Below are 16,479 nucleotides of genomic sequence, written 5' to 3'. Positions count from 1 at the left end.
TGGCATATCGTTTACAGCTGAGCCCCCGCCATATAACTCACTGTTGTTGCCTGAACACTGCGGAAATGACAGGTCCCCATATCTGAATTCACCATCATCGCTGCATATTTCAATTGTATCCGGTAAACCTTCGATAAAAGACCTTTCTACATCTGTATAGGGATTTGTTTCTGTCAAGGACATAGCCTCGCTTACATCTGTTATGGCGTGATTTAGCCCATTTAACTCACTGTTGTTGCCTGAACCCTGCGGAAATGACAGGTCCCCATATCTGAATTCACCATCATCGTTGCATATTTCAGTTATATCAGGTAAACCCTCGATAAAAGACCTTTCTACATCTGTATAGGGATTTGTTTCTGTCAAGGACATAGCCTCGCTTACATCTGTTATGGCGTGATTTAGCTCACTGTTGCTGTCTGAACACTGTGGAAATGACATGTCTTCGTACACAAAGCCCTCATCATTGTATAGGTCACTTGTATCCGGTAAACCCTCGCTAAAAGACCTTCCACTATCTTTTAAATCATCCATGCTTGACCTTTTTTAGGAAATCACCCCCCACAAAAAAAAAAAAAAAATCAGAAATAGATGGGGCATCGCTGAAGAAACATTTCACTTTGCTTCTACATTTTATGGACGTAAAGTCAACATACCTGGCGGATACATCAATAACAGTTTTAACCAGATGGTGTAGCCTTAAAAGCAGACCTTAACAAAACAGCGTCTGTCCTTTGATAACGGGGGCAGGAATGGTCTATAGAGAAAAAAGATAGAGAAATAAAAGAAGAAGGTATAAGTATGTTTCGAAATACCCAGGCTTATACATTTAACAAGAAAAAAAAATCATTTAGCTATCATATTGTAAAAAGCAAACATAAAAAACATTTATTTTTTACCTGGTAGTTTTTAATTCTCAAGCACAGTCTGACTTGATGCAGAGATCCGAGCTGAGACCATTTCAAGCTGCAGGATGGCCACAGCCACCTGTTTTAAAAAAACATTAGAGCACGTATGTTAAAAAACGTTATTCTGGATACTTTCACATCAGTCAATCAATCAATGTTTATTTATATAGCCCAATATCACAAATGTTACATTTGTCTCAGTGGTCTTCACAGTGTGTACAGAATATCAGTATGACAATACGACACCCTCTGTCCTTAGACTAGGGGTGGGCGATATTGAAAAATATGTTATCACGATATTTTCAAGCAGTATCACGATAGACGATATATATCACGATATTTTTTCATGTCGGTTATTATGGTTATTTTTCAAGTTACTTAACAGTACAAGCACCTACAAGGTAACAGAAACTAAAACAAAAAGGAGTAACAGACCAGAATAGCATTTCAAGCTGGTTTTATTTCAGAAATGAATCCCTGAATGAACAAGTGAGCAGTGAACATCAATAAACATGAAAAGGAGGGTAAAACATAACTAAGTAAAACATAAAACATCAATGAGGAAAAGTCAGTGCCAAACAATTAAAATGTAAACTTTAGAGTAGACTTGAAGTGTAATAAAAGACTTTAGCATAACTGAAGGGAAAAACATAAAACGCCACCGCGTCAGTTATGTCTTTCCACCGTTTGCTAGTCTTTTCATAAGGAGCCTCTTTATGAAATGCCTGCCCTATGGTAGTTTGTTTTGGTGCAGTCGCTGCATTCACACGCGGGGGACCTTGCACTCTACAGTCTCTGCATGCTCTTTCTGGTGCTTGCGTTTGTTGCTTTGAAATTTCCTTTTTTGCACATTTTGCAAATTACATTTGTTTGCTCCGTGTCTGTTGTGTTATATCCAAAATATTTCCATACCACAGATGTAGAGTTCTTTTTGGGGACTAAATCTAATTCTTCTACATCAGAATCGGACTCTCCGTCCATTATTGCTGTGTGTGCAGACTGCCAACAGTGTATTTTCCCTCGCTGCAAAGAAAGGGGGCGGGGACTTTGGGAGCGTGTCAAAGAACTCGGACTGAACGAAAGCAGAGGTGCGCTGACATTGTGAAATCGATTGTGCTTGATATATGGTGAAATTAAAATCAGTAGGTGAGGCTGGGGGAGTGGGAGGGGAAGAGGATCTCCGTCCGATGTCATAGCCCCCTGCGCCGCTCACGGAGAGCCTCTTCCCCTCCCGCTATTTTTTTTTTTATCACGATAGTACGATATCTCTGAAAAAGCATATCGTGGAGACCTAATATCGTCACGACGATATATATCGTCATATCGCCCACCCCTACCTTAGACCCTCACATCGTACAAGGAAACACTTCCAGAGAAAACCCACAGTTTAAGGGAACATGGGAGAAACCTCAGGGAGAGCAGTTGAGGAGGGATCCCTCTCCCAGGACGGACATACGTGCAATAGATGCCGTGTGTAAATTGAAAAGATAATACATTTATAACATAGGTAGTCCAAATGTTTGGAAATGCATGTGTGTATAATTTTCACATGAAAATATATTTGATTTTAAGAAAAAATATCCTTCATTTTACTTGAGGGCTTCACCATGTATTTTGTATTTAGAAGGATACTTCATTAAAAGCTTCTAAAAAATTGCAATCTACGGCTGTTATATAATAGAAAAACAAACAGTTGCATAGAGGTTCTTTAACACACATCAAGCAGCATTAACTAACTACATGATATTATAACATAAAAAATAAAAGTACTTACCAGATATCTTTGCCTGATGGAGGAAAAGTAAAAGAGGCTGTTTAGATGGTTCGGATTTTACTTATATAGGCAAGGCAATATGTAAATGACTCTAAAAAGCAGCCAATAGGGTTATTCCTGTTTAACAAATTAGCGTTATATTGGTTTTTTATGGAAGAGCAAATACTGTTTTAGGTCTATATATCTATGAGAGTTTTTAGCTGTAAAATACCTCCACATTTTAGTTTTCAGCGTACGGTTAAATCTCTCTACCACACATGTCATTGGCGCTTTTCTTCAATAAGTTTTGAAAAACTTTATTAAAGAATTCTTTCCCCGCATCTGTTTGTAACTTTTTAGGGATCTCACTGGGTGTTAAAAATGTATCAAATGCTTTGATAACCTTACCCTTCTTTTTCTTTTTAATGTTTGAGCATAGGTTTTTTCTAAAATACATTTATGACTGTTAACAAATAATTAAAACCATCATTATATTCGGACAGCGACTGCATATCGCAGAGATCTGCTTGAAATTGTTGCAGCGGTCTGAGTACGAAAACTCTGTTTCTTACAAAATGCACCCTAGCCGACTTGTACAATGTATATGCGTCCTCCTCTGATAAATATTCTCTGACTTTCTCTATATTTACGTATATTACCCCCCTCCCTCTGGTTACCATATGGTCGTCTCCATAGGGGGTTTATGGTTTCTCCATAGGGGGTTTAGGGTTTCCCCCTCCCCTGTCCTTTCGCAAAAGGCTGACTTTTTTAAATATATGTTTTTTAGATGCTTTACTTTGATTGGAGCACCCAACGGATGGCTGTAAGTTGTCACCGGTGTCTCGCTGATTAAACTCATATCAAGATGTCTCTTGGCCATTTTCTCTCGACTTGAAAAATATTGAAGAGTGACCAAAAGACGCTGGCTTTTATTTAAACAACCTCTAACGCGAGAGGGGTGAGGGGCGGGGAAAGTGTGTGTGTGTGTGTGTTCCCCCTCCCCTCGACCACCATATGGTCTCTCCCCTCATGTCCTGTTCGCAAAAACAGAGAGGCTGACTTTTTTTAAATATATGTTTTTTTTTAGATGCTTTACTTTGATTAATTTCATGTTATTTGCAAGTATTTGTAAGTTACATTCAATACTGTATACAGGATTAACCACACAGGAAGTGGTTAGGAGGCGGGACATATATCCTATGCATACTAATTGATTGAAACAACGGCATTTTATTTTTCTCATTTTTTTAATTTAATTTAATTTTGTAAACCGGAAGCGGGGCGGGACATCCGCCGGAAGTGGGGGCGGGACATCCGGTCGAACGGGGCGGGAATTCCGGTCGAACGGGACGGGACTTCCGGTTAAACGAGGTGGGACTTCCGGTCAAGCAGGGCGGGACTTCCGGTTAAAAGAGGCGGGACTTCCGGTCAAAAATGCCAAAAAGGGGCGGGGCGACCTGTCACATTCCATGCATACTAATGAGACGAAAGTGGCATTTGTATAACTACTCATGTGAGTCCTATCTGGGGTGCTACATCTGTACCTCCCTGTATTTAGTCTTGTCTCTTCAGTAGCCATGGTTCCGGCTCCAGTACCGGCCCACACAGCCATGGTTCCGTGCTCCAGTGCCGGCCCACACAGCCATGGTACCGTGCTCCGATACCGGCCCACACAGCCATGGTTCCGGCTCCAGAACCGGCCCACACAGCCATGGTTCCAGCATCAGTTCTGGCCCCAGCAGCCATGGTTCCGGCCCCAGCAGCCATGGTTCCAGCTCCAGAACCGGCCCACAAGGCCATGGATCCGTGCACCAGTACCGGCCCACACAGCCATGCTTCCGTGCTCCATAACCTGGCTCACACAGCCAGGGTTCAGGCTTCTGTTCCGTGCCCAACAGCCATGGTTCCGGCTCCAGAATCGGCCCCAGCAGCCATGGTTCCGGCTCCAGTATCGGCTCCAGTAGCCTTGGTCCAGACTCCAGTTTTGGCTCCAGTACTAGCTCTCCAGTCGACGCCAGCTCCCCATGTCCTGTCGGCGTACTGGCCGACGCCAGCTCCCCGTGTCCTGTCGGCGTTCCGGCCGTCTCCAGCCCCCCGTGTTCTGTCGGCGAACCGACCGTCTCAAGTCCCCTCTCAAGTCGCTTCTCGAGTCACCTCTCGAGCCCCCTCTCGAGTCCCTACTCAAGTCCCTACTCCATGTCCTGTCCCGTAGGGGGTCCCGCCGACAACTCTCCTGCCGGGGGTCCTGCCAACCCTATGTCCTGTGCCGTTGGAGGCCCCGCCGATTACTGTTCTGCCGGGGGTCCTGCCAACCCTATGTCCTTTGCCGTTGAGGTTCCGCTGGGGGTCCTGCCAACTCCATGTCCTGTCCCGTTGGGGGTCCCGCCGACTACTCTTCTGCCGGGGGTCCTGCCAACCCTATGTCCTGTGCCGTTGAGGACCCGCCGACTACTGTTCTGCCCGGGGTCCTGCCAACCCTCTGTCCTGTGTCGTTGGGGGTTCCGCTGAGAGTCCTGCCAACCCAATGTCCTGTTCCGTTGGAGGTCCCGCCGTCACCAGCCCTTGCTCCATCCGGGGTCCAATTGACACCAGCCCATGTCATGTCCAGGATCCCGTCTACGCCTGTCCCACCGGCTCCGGTTCCTGCCCGGCCTCCGGAGATGTCCCGTCAGCGCCTACCTGCATGCCTCCGGAGTTGTCCCGTCGCCGCCTTCTTGCCCGTCCTTGTGCCCGGCCCCCTGAGTTCCCCAGCCGCGGTCTTCGCCCTCGAGCCCGGCCCCCTGAGAGCCGTGGTCTTCGCCCTCGAGCCCGGCCCCCTGAGAGCCGCGGTCTTCGCCCTCGAGCCCGGCCCCCTGAGTGCCGCGGTCTTCGCCCTCGAACCCGGCCCCCTGACTTTCCCGGCCGCGGCCCTCGGGCCCGGCCCCCTGACTCTTCCAGCCGCTGCCTTCGCCCTCATGCTCGGCCCCCTGAGTTCGCCCGCTGTGGCCTTCGCCCCTTTTGAACTCTGCCTTGCCCCCCGGGCCGTCTGCCTGAGACCCCCACCACAAACTCTGCCTTTCCCCCGGACCGTTGGCCCGAGAACCCCACAATGAACTCTGCCTTGCCCCCAGGCAGTCCGCCCGAGACCCTTTCCTGGTCCTCTGCCGTGCCCCTGGGCTGTCAGCCCAAACCCTTTTGGCCCTAGTGGCGCATAATGAATGCTCTTTGAGGTTCTCCACCATCACTTCCTTGTTAACTGAAAACCCTCTCTCAACGGATGCTTGACCATGTGAAAGGACCAGGACGAGTTTTACTACCTCCCATAGATGATGACACTCTGCTTTGTTGGATAAATGCTCCTGGTAGAATTCATCCAATCTTCCACTTTATGGGTTGAAGTCCCTGAATTAATCTGATGCTGACATCAGGCTGTGGTCATAGAAGTGACCAAACTCCCTTTTTCTTCAATGCCGCCTGTTTCCACAAGGAGCCGCAGAACAGTAGTGAGTTTTCGTGTGCTTACTTCTTTGCTCTTGAGGAGCACCCTTGGATCCAGAACATACACGTTTCTTACAAGGAGATATTTGAGTGGAGCCTTTTCAAAAAGCTTGGAGACCATCTTCAGGAAAAACAACACGCAAATTCTGTCTGAACTCCAGCCTCAACCTCTCAGCACCTGAGTTCTTCTTCATGTGTTCCTCCAGACCTCGCTCTGTGACAAATCCCACTCTCAGTTTGGTGACATCCATGTGGTTTAAGTCAACTTGCAGAAGCTTGACTGTGGTAGTTGCATTCTTCATGACACTGGGCTTGATAAACTTCTCCATTAGACTCCTCAGTATATTAGAGAGATCCTCACTCATAAATGGCAGCATTGGTTTATCAGTCTGGTATAACTTCAAAAAAGGTGTGACTTCCCTTGCCACCATTAAAAGGAAGTTGAGCTTTGCTTAGACTTAGTAGATGGTTATGTTACAGTTATCATTTTGGCAGCATCAATGTATATTTTTAGAGAAGGCAAAATCTGTAAGGCACGCTCAGCTACTTCCACATTTTCAAGCCATCGATGATGACAGAAGTCAAGAGGGAAGGATGAGGTACCAGTGACTTCTGTATAGTCCTCCCCACGAGCTGGAACATCCTTGAAAAGCCATTTAAGGGCTGCAGTTTGTGGCTGCACACCCTGCTCTAAAGGAGTTGTGTAGTATATGCAAACCACAGCTTCCTACATTTAGCATTTTCTTGCCGGTTTGTCCTTCAATGTTTTGCTGGGCTAGGGAGAAGAGTTTTATAGCAGAAAGTTTAATACAGCATATTTCTGGTATATTCATTTTAATGTCACCTGATATATAGGATGTGTGTTGCTGAGTTGGGTCGCACAGTTGGAGGGATTCTGAATTATCAATGGATGTATTCATTTTGAGTGAGCTGGCTTCGAGCTCAGAGGAAATGCAAAGAGGCTACATTTAGATATAATATAGTTAAGTGTTAGTTAATGAAATAAATGTATGTCCGTTCATGTGCAGACGTTAATTGGATAATTCATTTCCTGCAAGACTCCTAAAGATGTCATGAGAGGCTTCCGGTTATGGCGTTGGAGTGATCGGTCGCATTGGCGTTTGCTCCCTAATCCTTTTTCGCTTTTACACATATACACCCAGGCGTCTGCTACTTTTCTTACTTGATTAGTCATTAGGAGTGCCTCAGTAACTTTTTCGTTGTTGAAATGAGTAAAACTCAAGGCAGTCGTGGCAAAAGTCAGCAACAAACTAAACTCTTCAGCTCGCAAGATAAAGAGGCTAACAAGATGGCTACCAGTGCATCGGAAGCTAGCGTGCAGCCGCTAACACTCGATATGCTAGTCGGAGAGCTTGAGAAACTGCGTAAAGACGTAACAGGTGAACTTACCGCTTCCATGAACACCGCCCTGGCCCCAATCCAAGCCTCTCTTCAAAAGATCACAGACACCGTGGCTACACATACTGCCACCATCACCGGAATGGAAACGGCTCTCAGCGCTCATTCAGATGGAATCACTACTCTGGAGCGAGAGGTGGCCGTATTGAAATCCAAGTTGGAGACCACCAATCAGGTGAATGATAGATTGCAGCTGGCGGTGGAAGACCTGGTTTCACGTTCCAAACGACAGAATCTCCGTGTGATTGGCATTCCAGAAGGAATGGAGGGGGATTTTTTTTTTTTTTTTTTTTTGGATGATGCTCGTCTCTGCACATCGCAGTCTGGCTCCGAAACCGCCGCAAGGTTCCCGGCCCCTCATTGTCCACTTCCATAAATATGCCCAGAAGGAACGTGTGCTGCTGTGGGCTAGGAAATCCCGGGATGTCTCGTACCAAGGTCATCCCATCAGGATCTTTGAAGATTTCAGCGCCACACTCGCCAAGAAGCGGGCCGCCTTTAACAAAGTGAAGTCGCAGCTCTACAAGGAGGGAATACGCTTCGGCTTACTCTACCCAGCCCGCCTGCGTGTTACTATTAACGGACAGACTCGCATTTTTGACTCCGCGGAAGAGGCAGAGCGTTTCTATCAGGTTCATAGCAGTAAGTGAATGATCAGGACTCTGTCCACATACCCCCTCTGAATCTTGTTTTTCACTTAAGTTATTTTTATTTCTATAACCGAGCTGAAGCTACACGGACATGAACGTTAAATTAGACATTGCTTGCAGCTCCCTGCTAGGCCAATAGAGGTCACTGCTGTCTCGTTTATGGGGGTGTGGACTGGGGAATGACTGCAAATCAGATGGGGTTGTATATGTGATAATTATACATTTTGAAGGGAAGCCAACTACACCGTAGTTAACCGGAGGTGTGCAGAACATTTCCTGCGCGCTCATCTACGTTACAGGATGAGTTTAGGACAAGGTTGTAGGGATTTGGTAGAGATTCAGACATCTGATCTCGTTGGGTTGTGTTTTTTGTGTGTCTTTTTTTCTTTCTCTTTTTTCTCAATACGGGAGGAACTTTTTTCTTTGGTGCCCATCTTTATAACACATTTGAAGTTGTTACCTTACTCTGTGTTGTAGCCTACTGGCTAATTCATAATTTCATCATATTATTCCAAAGGCTGATATTGTGGCTCATGCTCTATGGCTGATATAAGACAGAGAGCTATGCAAGGATCAATCAGGTTTACAAGCTGGAATGTCAGAGGACTTGGCGGGCCTACTAAAAGAGCCAGAGTATTTTCACATCTTGAGGATATGACGACGGACATTGCTTTTCTGCAGGAGACCCACCTGCGTGTCTGTGACCACACCAGACTGCGGAAACCCTGGGTCGGACAAGTGTTCCACTCCAGCTTCAATAGCCGTTCCAGAGGTACAGCAATTTTACTACACAAACGACTGCAGTTCTCTTTAGAAAAGTGTATTTCTGATACAAATGGGCGTTACATTATAGTCGTGGGTGTATTGCTCCAAATTCCTGTTATTATGGTTTGCGTCTATGCCCCTAATTGGAGTTGTCCTAATTTTATGACATCCTTATTCTCATTAATCCCATGCCTGGATTCACACCACCTTATTTTGGGGGGAGATCTTAACTTGGTTGTTAATCCTGCCCTTGATTTATCCAAGCCAAAAAACCTAACCCCATCTAGTACGGCTAGAGCTCTTCTGTCACTTGTGGACCAAATCGGTTGTGTGGATACGTGGAGATTCAGCCACCCAACGGCAAAAGAGTTTTCATTCTACTCCCATGTTCATCAAACATATTCTCGCATTGATTATTTTTTTTTAGACAAAATACTCCTTCCTTCAGTGAAATTATGTGAATATTCAGCAATAGTCATATCAGACCATGCCCCCCTTTTATTAGACTTGGAATTGCTTCCTAAAAGTGGACAGCGCTCAAATTGGAGATTGGGTTATTGGGTTATTATCTTCTAATAAATTCTGCGAATTTATTTCTGAGAAAATTAGGCTCTTTATCCTAAATAACAAATCTGACTCGACTTCTCCTTCCCTCCTGTGGGAGACCTGTAAAGCGGTAATTCGCGGTGAGATTATCTCTTACAGTGCCAGGGAACATAAGCAGCAAATACAGAGACAACTTGAGCTGATGGAAGAAATTCAACAAATTGACAGACAGAACCCCTCTTCTCCTAGTCCCGCTCTTCAGACGGAGAGACTCAAGCTCCAAACTGAATTTGATCTTATTTCCACAAACAAAGCAGAGTTTGTTTTAAGGCGCACAAAGAGTACCTATTATGAATATGGGGACAAGGCCAGCCGACTGCTAGCGTTACAACTAAAGCGTCAATCTGCCTCACGTTTTATTACACAAATTCGCAAATCCCCCCATACAATAGTTACAGACCCAAAGGAGATAAATAATGTTTTCGCTTCGTACTATTCTAATCTTTACCAATCAGAGGCTCCACCTGACAACATCTTAATGAAACAATTTTTGGATAATTTGGACTTCCCTACGATCAACGAAACAAGTAAAAGGAATCTAGATGCTCCACTCAGTTTAAAGGAGGTTACAGACAGTCTCAGATTAATACAGAATGGCAAGGCACCGGGCCCGGACGGCTTCCTAGCTGACTTTTTAAAGAAATTCTCTGATCAACTGGCTCCCTTGCTATTGGACATGTTCAATGACTCCTTAGAGCGTGGGTCCCTTCCTCCATCCGTAACTCAAGCATCAATTTCACTCATTCCAAAAAAAAACAAAGATCCAGCAGAATGTAGCAGCTGGAGACCTATTAGTTTGCTCAACTCTGACATAAAGCTATTAGCTAAGACCATGGCTAGCCGTCTGGACCCCTGTCTACCAAACATTATTTCGGGTAATCAAACTGGCTTCATAAGGGGTAGACAGTTGTCCTCAAATATTCGTCGCCTCTTTAATATTATAATGTCTAAGTCTAGCACACAAGAGGCTGAAATGGTAATCTCTATGGATGTGGAGAAGGCTTTTGACCAAGTGGAGTGGGGTTATTTATTTTCAGCTCTTGACAAGTTTGGTTTTGGTCAAAGATATATTTCATGGATTCAATTATTGTATAGTGCTCCTACAGCTAGTGTGACTACCAACTCCACTCAATCCAAATGTTTCCCCTTACAACGCCTTTACTGTTTGCAATTGCAATCGAGCCACTTTCCATCGTTCTCAGAAACTCACCAGCTTTTACAGGTATCTATAGGAATGGGGTTGAACACAGGGTTTCGCTGTACGCAGATGATTTGCTGCTCTATGTCGCGAACCCTACGGCCAGTATTAATGGGATTCTTGACGTTTTACAAACGTTTGGTTCCTTTTCGGGATACAAGTTGAACATCAGTAAGAGTGAATGCTTCCCTCTTAATCTTGCGGCAAAACAGATTCCGGCCCAGAGTCTGCCTTTTCATTTGGCCTCCTCTGGTTTCCGGTACCTGGGCATTAATATTTCGCATAGTCTCCCCTCACTTCATAGGCATAACGTTTTGAAGTTGGTGAAGGAGGTTAAATCTGACCTACAGCGCTGGAACTCTCTCCCTCTGTCGATTGTAGGTAGAATCAATTCAATCAAAATGAATGTGATTCCCAGATTCTCATTCCTTTTTCAATGTTTACCATTATTCCTCCCCAAATCTTTTTTTAAGGACTTAGACAAGACTATTTCATCTTTTATTTGGGCAGGAAAGACCCCAAGGGTAAAATATGCTGTCCTACAAAGGGCTAAAGAAGATGGTGGCCTTGCTCTACCTAACCTTCTGGCATACTATTGGGCGGCCAATATTCAAAAGATTCACACTTGGCACAACTCCCCCATTACAGACTGGTGCCAGATGGAAGCGCGGACTTGTGGCTCTATCTCTTTATCGTCGTTAATTTGTGCCCCCCTAAAATCATATCCTGCTAAATGCGTATCCAACCCAATTGCACAATCTACTGTAAAGATCTGGAGGCAATTTAGACGCCACTTTAAAATTGTTTCCCTTTCCCTGCTAATGCCCATTTGTAATAATCATATTTTTCTTCCTTCATCTCTTGACCCAGTTTTCTCTTTGTGGAAGGAGAAAGGGTTGGTTTATTTCAAACAACTTTTTGTTGATAACATTTTTGTCTCCTTCGATATTCTCAAGACTAAATTTGACCTTCCAAACTCTCAGTTATTTAGATATTTTCAAATCCGAGACTTTGCTCGTTGTAACTTCCCCAATTTTCCATTGATACAATTCTATTGACCCCTGTACGTGGAGTAATTTCAGCCGTGGGGAAGTTAATCTTATCAGCACTATCATCTCCTTTAGCGACTAGGAACATCTGGGAGAAGGAGCTTGGGGCTACCTTTTCAGATGAATGGTGGCAGCGGGCCCTCGACAGAGTCAACTCTACTTCATCTTGCGCCAGACTGACACTGATACAGTTTAAGGTCCTACACAGATCACACCTGACCAAAGTTAGACTCAGCAAACTGTTTGACACAAGTGAGATGTGTGATAGATGCTCTCTCTCTCCGGCCAACCACACACACATGTTTTTCTCCTGTCCAAAGCTGGGTTCATTCTGGTCCTCTTTTTATGATACACTCTCAAAGGCCTTCAATACGCCGGTGGTTCCTAGCCCTTCAATTTCTATTTTTGGTGTCCCTGAGGAATTCTCTAGTTTCACTAACAAGGAGAGAAATGTTATTGCTTTTGCTTCACTTGTAGCCCGCAGACGTATTTTACTGCAGTGGAAGGACCAGAAACCTCCATCTTCTCAGTCGTGGTTGAAGGACTTAATGTCTTTCTTATACTTAGAGAAGATTAAGTATAGTATAAGGGGATGCTCTGATAAATTTAGTAAAACCTAGGATCCTATTCTCTCTTTTGTTAATTTGATTCCTTCTTTAGGGGATTAGACAATTCTATTACTCATTAATGTACGTTGTAGCTAATATTGAGACTGGACAGTTATAATGCAATGATAAGTGATTGTCTCCTTTGGCGTGTGAATGGTCATGCAGCCCAATGTGCATGGTGCAACACAGTGTTTCTTTGTATTTCTGTGCTTTTGTGATATCCTCTTGTATTTTTTTTTTTTGTATTTTTTTTGTATTTACTTATTTTTGCTCCTCTTTTATATTGTATTGTGACACTTTTCGGTTTTGTTTTGTAGGGGGGTGGGGGGATGGTTACTATGCCATGTTTGTTGTAAAAAAAAAAGTAAAATCGGGTGATCTTATGTCAACAGTTTGTATGTTTTAAGATTGATGGCCCAATAAAAATACTTGTGAAAAAAAAAGAAGAAAAAAAAGATGTCATGAGACGATGTGTGTTACTGAATTGGGTCACACAGTTAGACAATGGTCGTTCTGAATTATCAATAGCTGTATTCATTTTAAGTGAGCTGACTTCGAGGTTGGAGGAAGTTCAGAGAAGGCCTTTGGGCAGGGGTCTGCAACCTTTTTTACCAAAGAGCCATTTTGCTCGTTTTTCCAAAATAAAAATTGGTCTGGAGCCGCAAAATATATTTCATAGCTTGATAGCTTATAAAGTTCTATTTATTGTTATATCAGACAAAAACTTATTACATTATATATTACATTATATAACAACTGTTAACCTCTAATAAGAAACAAAGAACTCCTATAAGGAGAATTAAAAATAATACACAGGCCTACTTTAAAATAAATGAAACACAGCACTTGGGGAGTCCTCTGCACATTTGAAGGAAAACAAATATAATTAAAATGGGCCCACTTTGAAATAAATAAAACATATAGCTGTACCCTAAAAAGAGTTAAAGGTAGGGTAGGTAATAATGGAGAAACCAGCTCGAGTGCGCTAGCATTTGAAAATACACAACCGGAAAAAATCTGCGTCTTCCTTCAGACTTCCTCACAGAGGCCCTCCTCCAACACACACAAACGCGCACATGACCAATGAGGGCACAAGATAATTGTGTGCACAGATGGAAGGCTGACAGGCAGGTAGGCCATCCAGTTACTTTAGCCGGGCCGGCTCAGATGATTGGTCATGCTTTTTACAGCGCTATGGCTTCCAGAGATACATTTTTTTATGTATTTATTGTCAAAGCATTTAATATATTCATTGCTATCGGGACGTTAAGAGCGTTCCATGGAATACTACAAAAAGTGTTTTCTGAAATAAATTACATACCCCATTGAATTATGACTGAAGATCGTCGGCTGTCTCCCTCTCCCATGTTGTTCCTCGATGCGTAAAGGCTGCAGCACCTTTGACAACTTCTCTCTACATATCAAACATACCGGTAAACCAGCATCGTTTGCTGTGAAAGCAGATAACTCTGTCCATGCAGAATTAAATCCTGTGTTCCTCCGGTACTTTTCTTTGATTTATCCATAGTTCGCTCATCAAGCCGGGGGTCAGGTTATTCGCCTGCAAGAAAAGGCACTAGCGCGGGACCGTAGCAGGATGTGACGCATATTTTAGTTGACCTAATTAAAACCGTTTTGTTTTTTATTTATGTGATTATCACCTCAAAATACAAGATACGAAACATTTTCAACCATGCAAGAAAATATAACTAGTCCTACAAATACTTGTATATTATTTCCTTCTTATTTTTGTCTAAGCTCAAGTGAGCCAGAGCAGAGGGCTTAAAGGGCCGCATGCGGCTCGAGGGCCGCAGGTTGCCGACCCCTGCCTTAGGGTATGGGAACAGTTGACCTTTGTTAGTTGGCTAATCCTAGGGATGTCATGAGACGAGGACGTTTAAACATATACAAGTATAGCGTTCAGACAGATAAACATGTGACATTTGTGTGGTAGGCTGCATAGGGAAAATGTGTGTGTGTTCATTGCAGTGGCTATCATGCTGTATGATTACTGATCAACTATACCTGTGTTTGTGTTTTATTGATTCCTCTCTGTTTTATTCTTTCATGTTGTGAGTGCTAAATTGCCACAACATTTTGGAGTAGTTGGCTTAAACCTATGTGTGTGCTTAATTACTCTGTATGAAGTTTTCATGACAGGAGACTAGAGATGTGGGAGATGAGACATCCTTATTTGGACACAGCATGTCAAGCATCTGGAAGGCTACATGTCTAAGATGTGTGTGCGTTGAAGATGTTAAAGGGGAATGTGTGTGCGTTCTGTCAAATAGTCCTAGACACACACACACACACACACACACACACACACACACACACACACACACACACACACACACACACACACACACACACACACACACACACACACACACACACACACACACACACACACACACACACACACACACACACACACACACACACACACACACACACACACAGTAAGGAGATGGCGCAAACCAGACGGAGTCAACGGCTGCTGACTCATTGCCTAGGGATCGCCCAGGAGTGAAACTGGCCAATGGAGAACTACCAACTCACTGTCTAGGGCTCGCCCAGAAGTGAAATCGCCAATAACAAATAGCTAGGGAGGAGCAACCAACACAATCCCTCCCACAGAATTTGTATGTAAGCTGTTCCAATGTTCATAGACGTATCTCACACGGTGGTAGAACTTGAGTCCAGAGTACTCTGTATTTTTGTATTGTTGCTTTTACCATTAAACTCAGTTTATTGTTTATCTCATAACTCGGTGTTCGAAGTCCTTTCCTTGAAAAGACTACTCATCAAACGATCGGCGCGGAGCAGATTCGAACCTTCAACCACGCCACTGGGTGGTGCTCCAATAATCTGGTGACCCCGACGTGATGAGTAGGAACACCGACAGCCAGCGGACGAACGGTCCAGGGAAGACACCTCGAATAATCTCTGACAACTAAAACCAAGGCCCTACAACTGAAAGGTCAGAGCAGATACCTGTTATTATCAAAAATCTGTGATTGGCTATATAACCGAAATGTTAGAGTTGTCAGGGACATTCCCAGTGTCATAGTCTTAGCGGTAAAAAATACAATACATTACTATATATAAATAAAAGTGAAGAACGAGGTGTGGTCTTTCAGGACCATACTGCTAACTCGTTGAAAAGTTAAATAGTTAACTATATATAAAATAAAAGTGAACCAGCGAGGTGTGTAAGAGGACGGTGAAAGGCCCCTAGGTTTTTCAGAACCGTACAGCTCACTCGTTGGGGAAGTTCAGTGGTTTTCTAAAGACTCCATCCAGAACAAAACAGAATAACACTTTCCAGTCTCATATATATATATATATATATATATATGCATTTATTGTTTTCCTGCCCTAACTTTTATTTAATTTTTTCCCCTGTTTTCTTTATTTCTTTGTACTCCTTCATTTCTATACGTTTATGATGCAATAATGCCGCTGTATTAGGATGATGCACGGGAGGGCTACTTTCCACAAGCTATGCTTCAGGCCTCCCGCTTCTACTAATTTTGTTCATCTTTGTGTGTATGAATTAAACTTTTTTTGTTTTTCGGATAAATAAAAAATACTTTCAGCTTGGGGGCCCCCTAGTGGCCGTGGGGGCCCTATGCCCCTGCATAGTCCGCCTATAGGAAGAAACGGCCCTGCCCACATATATATATACGATTATACGAAAACTAGATATAGGGTCATTTTCTGTACATGTCAAAAGCAGTTTCAACTATCTTTTTTTGGAAATTAAAATACTATATATAAATATATACACATGTACTTGGCAAATTAATAATAATAATAATAATATATGCATAATTGCATATAAACATTGTGAACACTTATTTTCAAGACTTGAATATGAAGTCCATTTGCCTATCCTTCTGGACAAAAATCTCTATAACTTTTTTGTAAAAGTCCTCCTTATCTTATTGTAGTTTCAAAAGTCTATCATAAATCTAATCGATAGATTTATGATTAGAAAATTATAAAAGTAGGGTAGACATGTGGATATTATCCGGCTGAAC

Source organism: Pseudochaenichthys georgianus, chromosome 3 (assembly GCF_902827115.2).
Source record: "Pseudochaenichthys georgianus chromosome 3, fPseGeo1.2, whole genome shotgun sequence".
In the NCBI taxonomy this organism is placed as follows: Eukaryota; Metazoa; Chordata; class Actinopteri; order Perciformes; family Channichthyidae; genus Pseudochaenichthys; species Pseudochaenichthys georgianus.
This window is presented reverse-complemented; position numbering follows the sequence as displayed.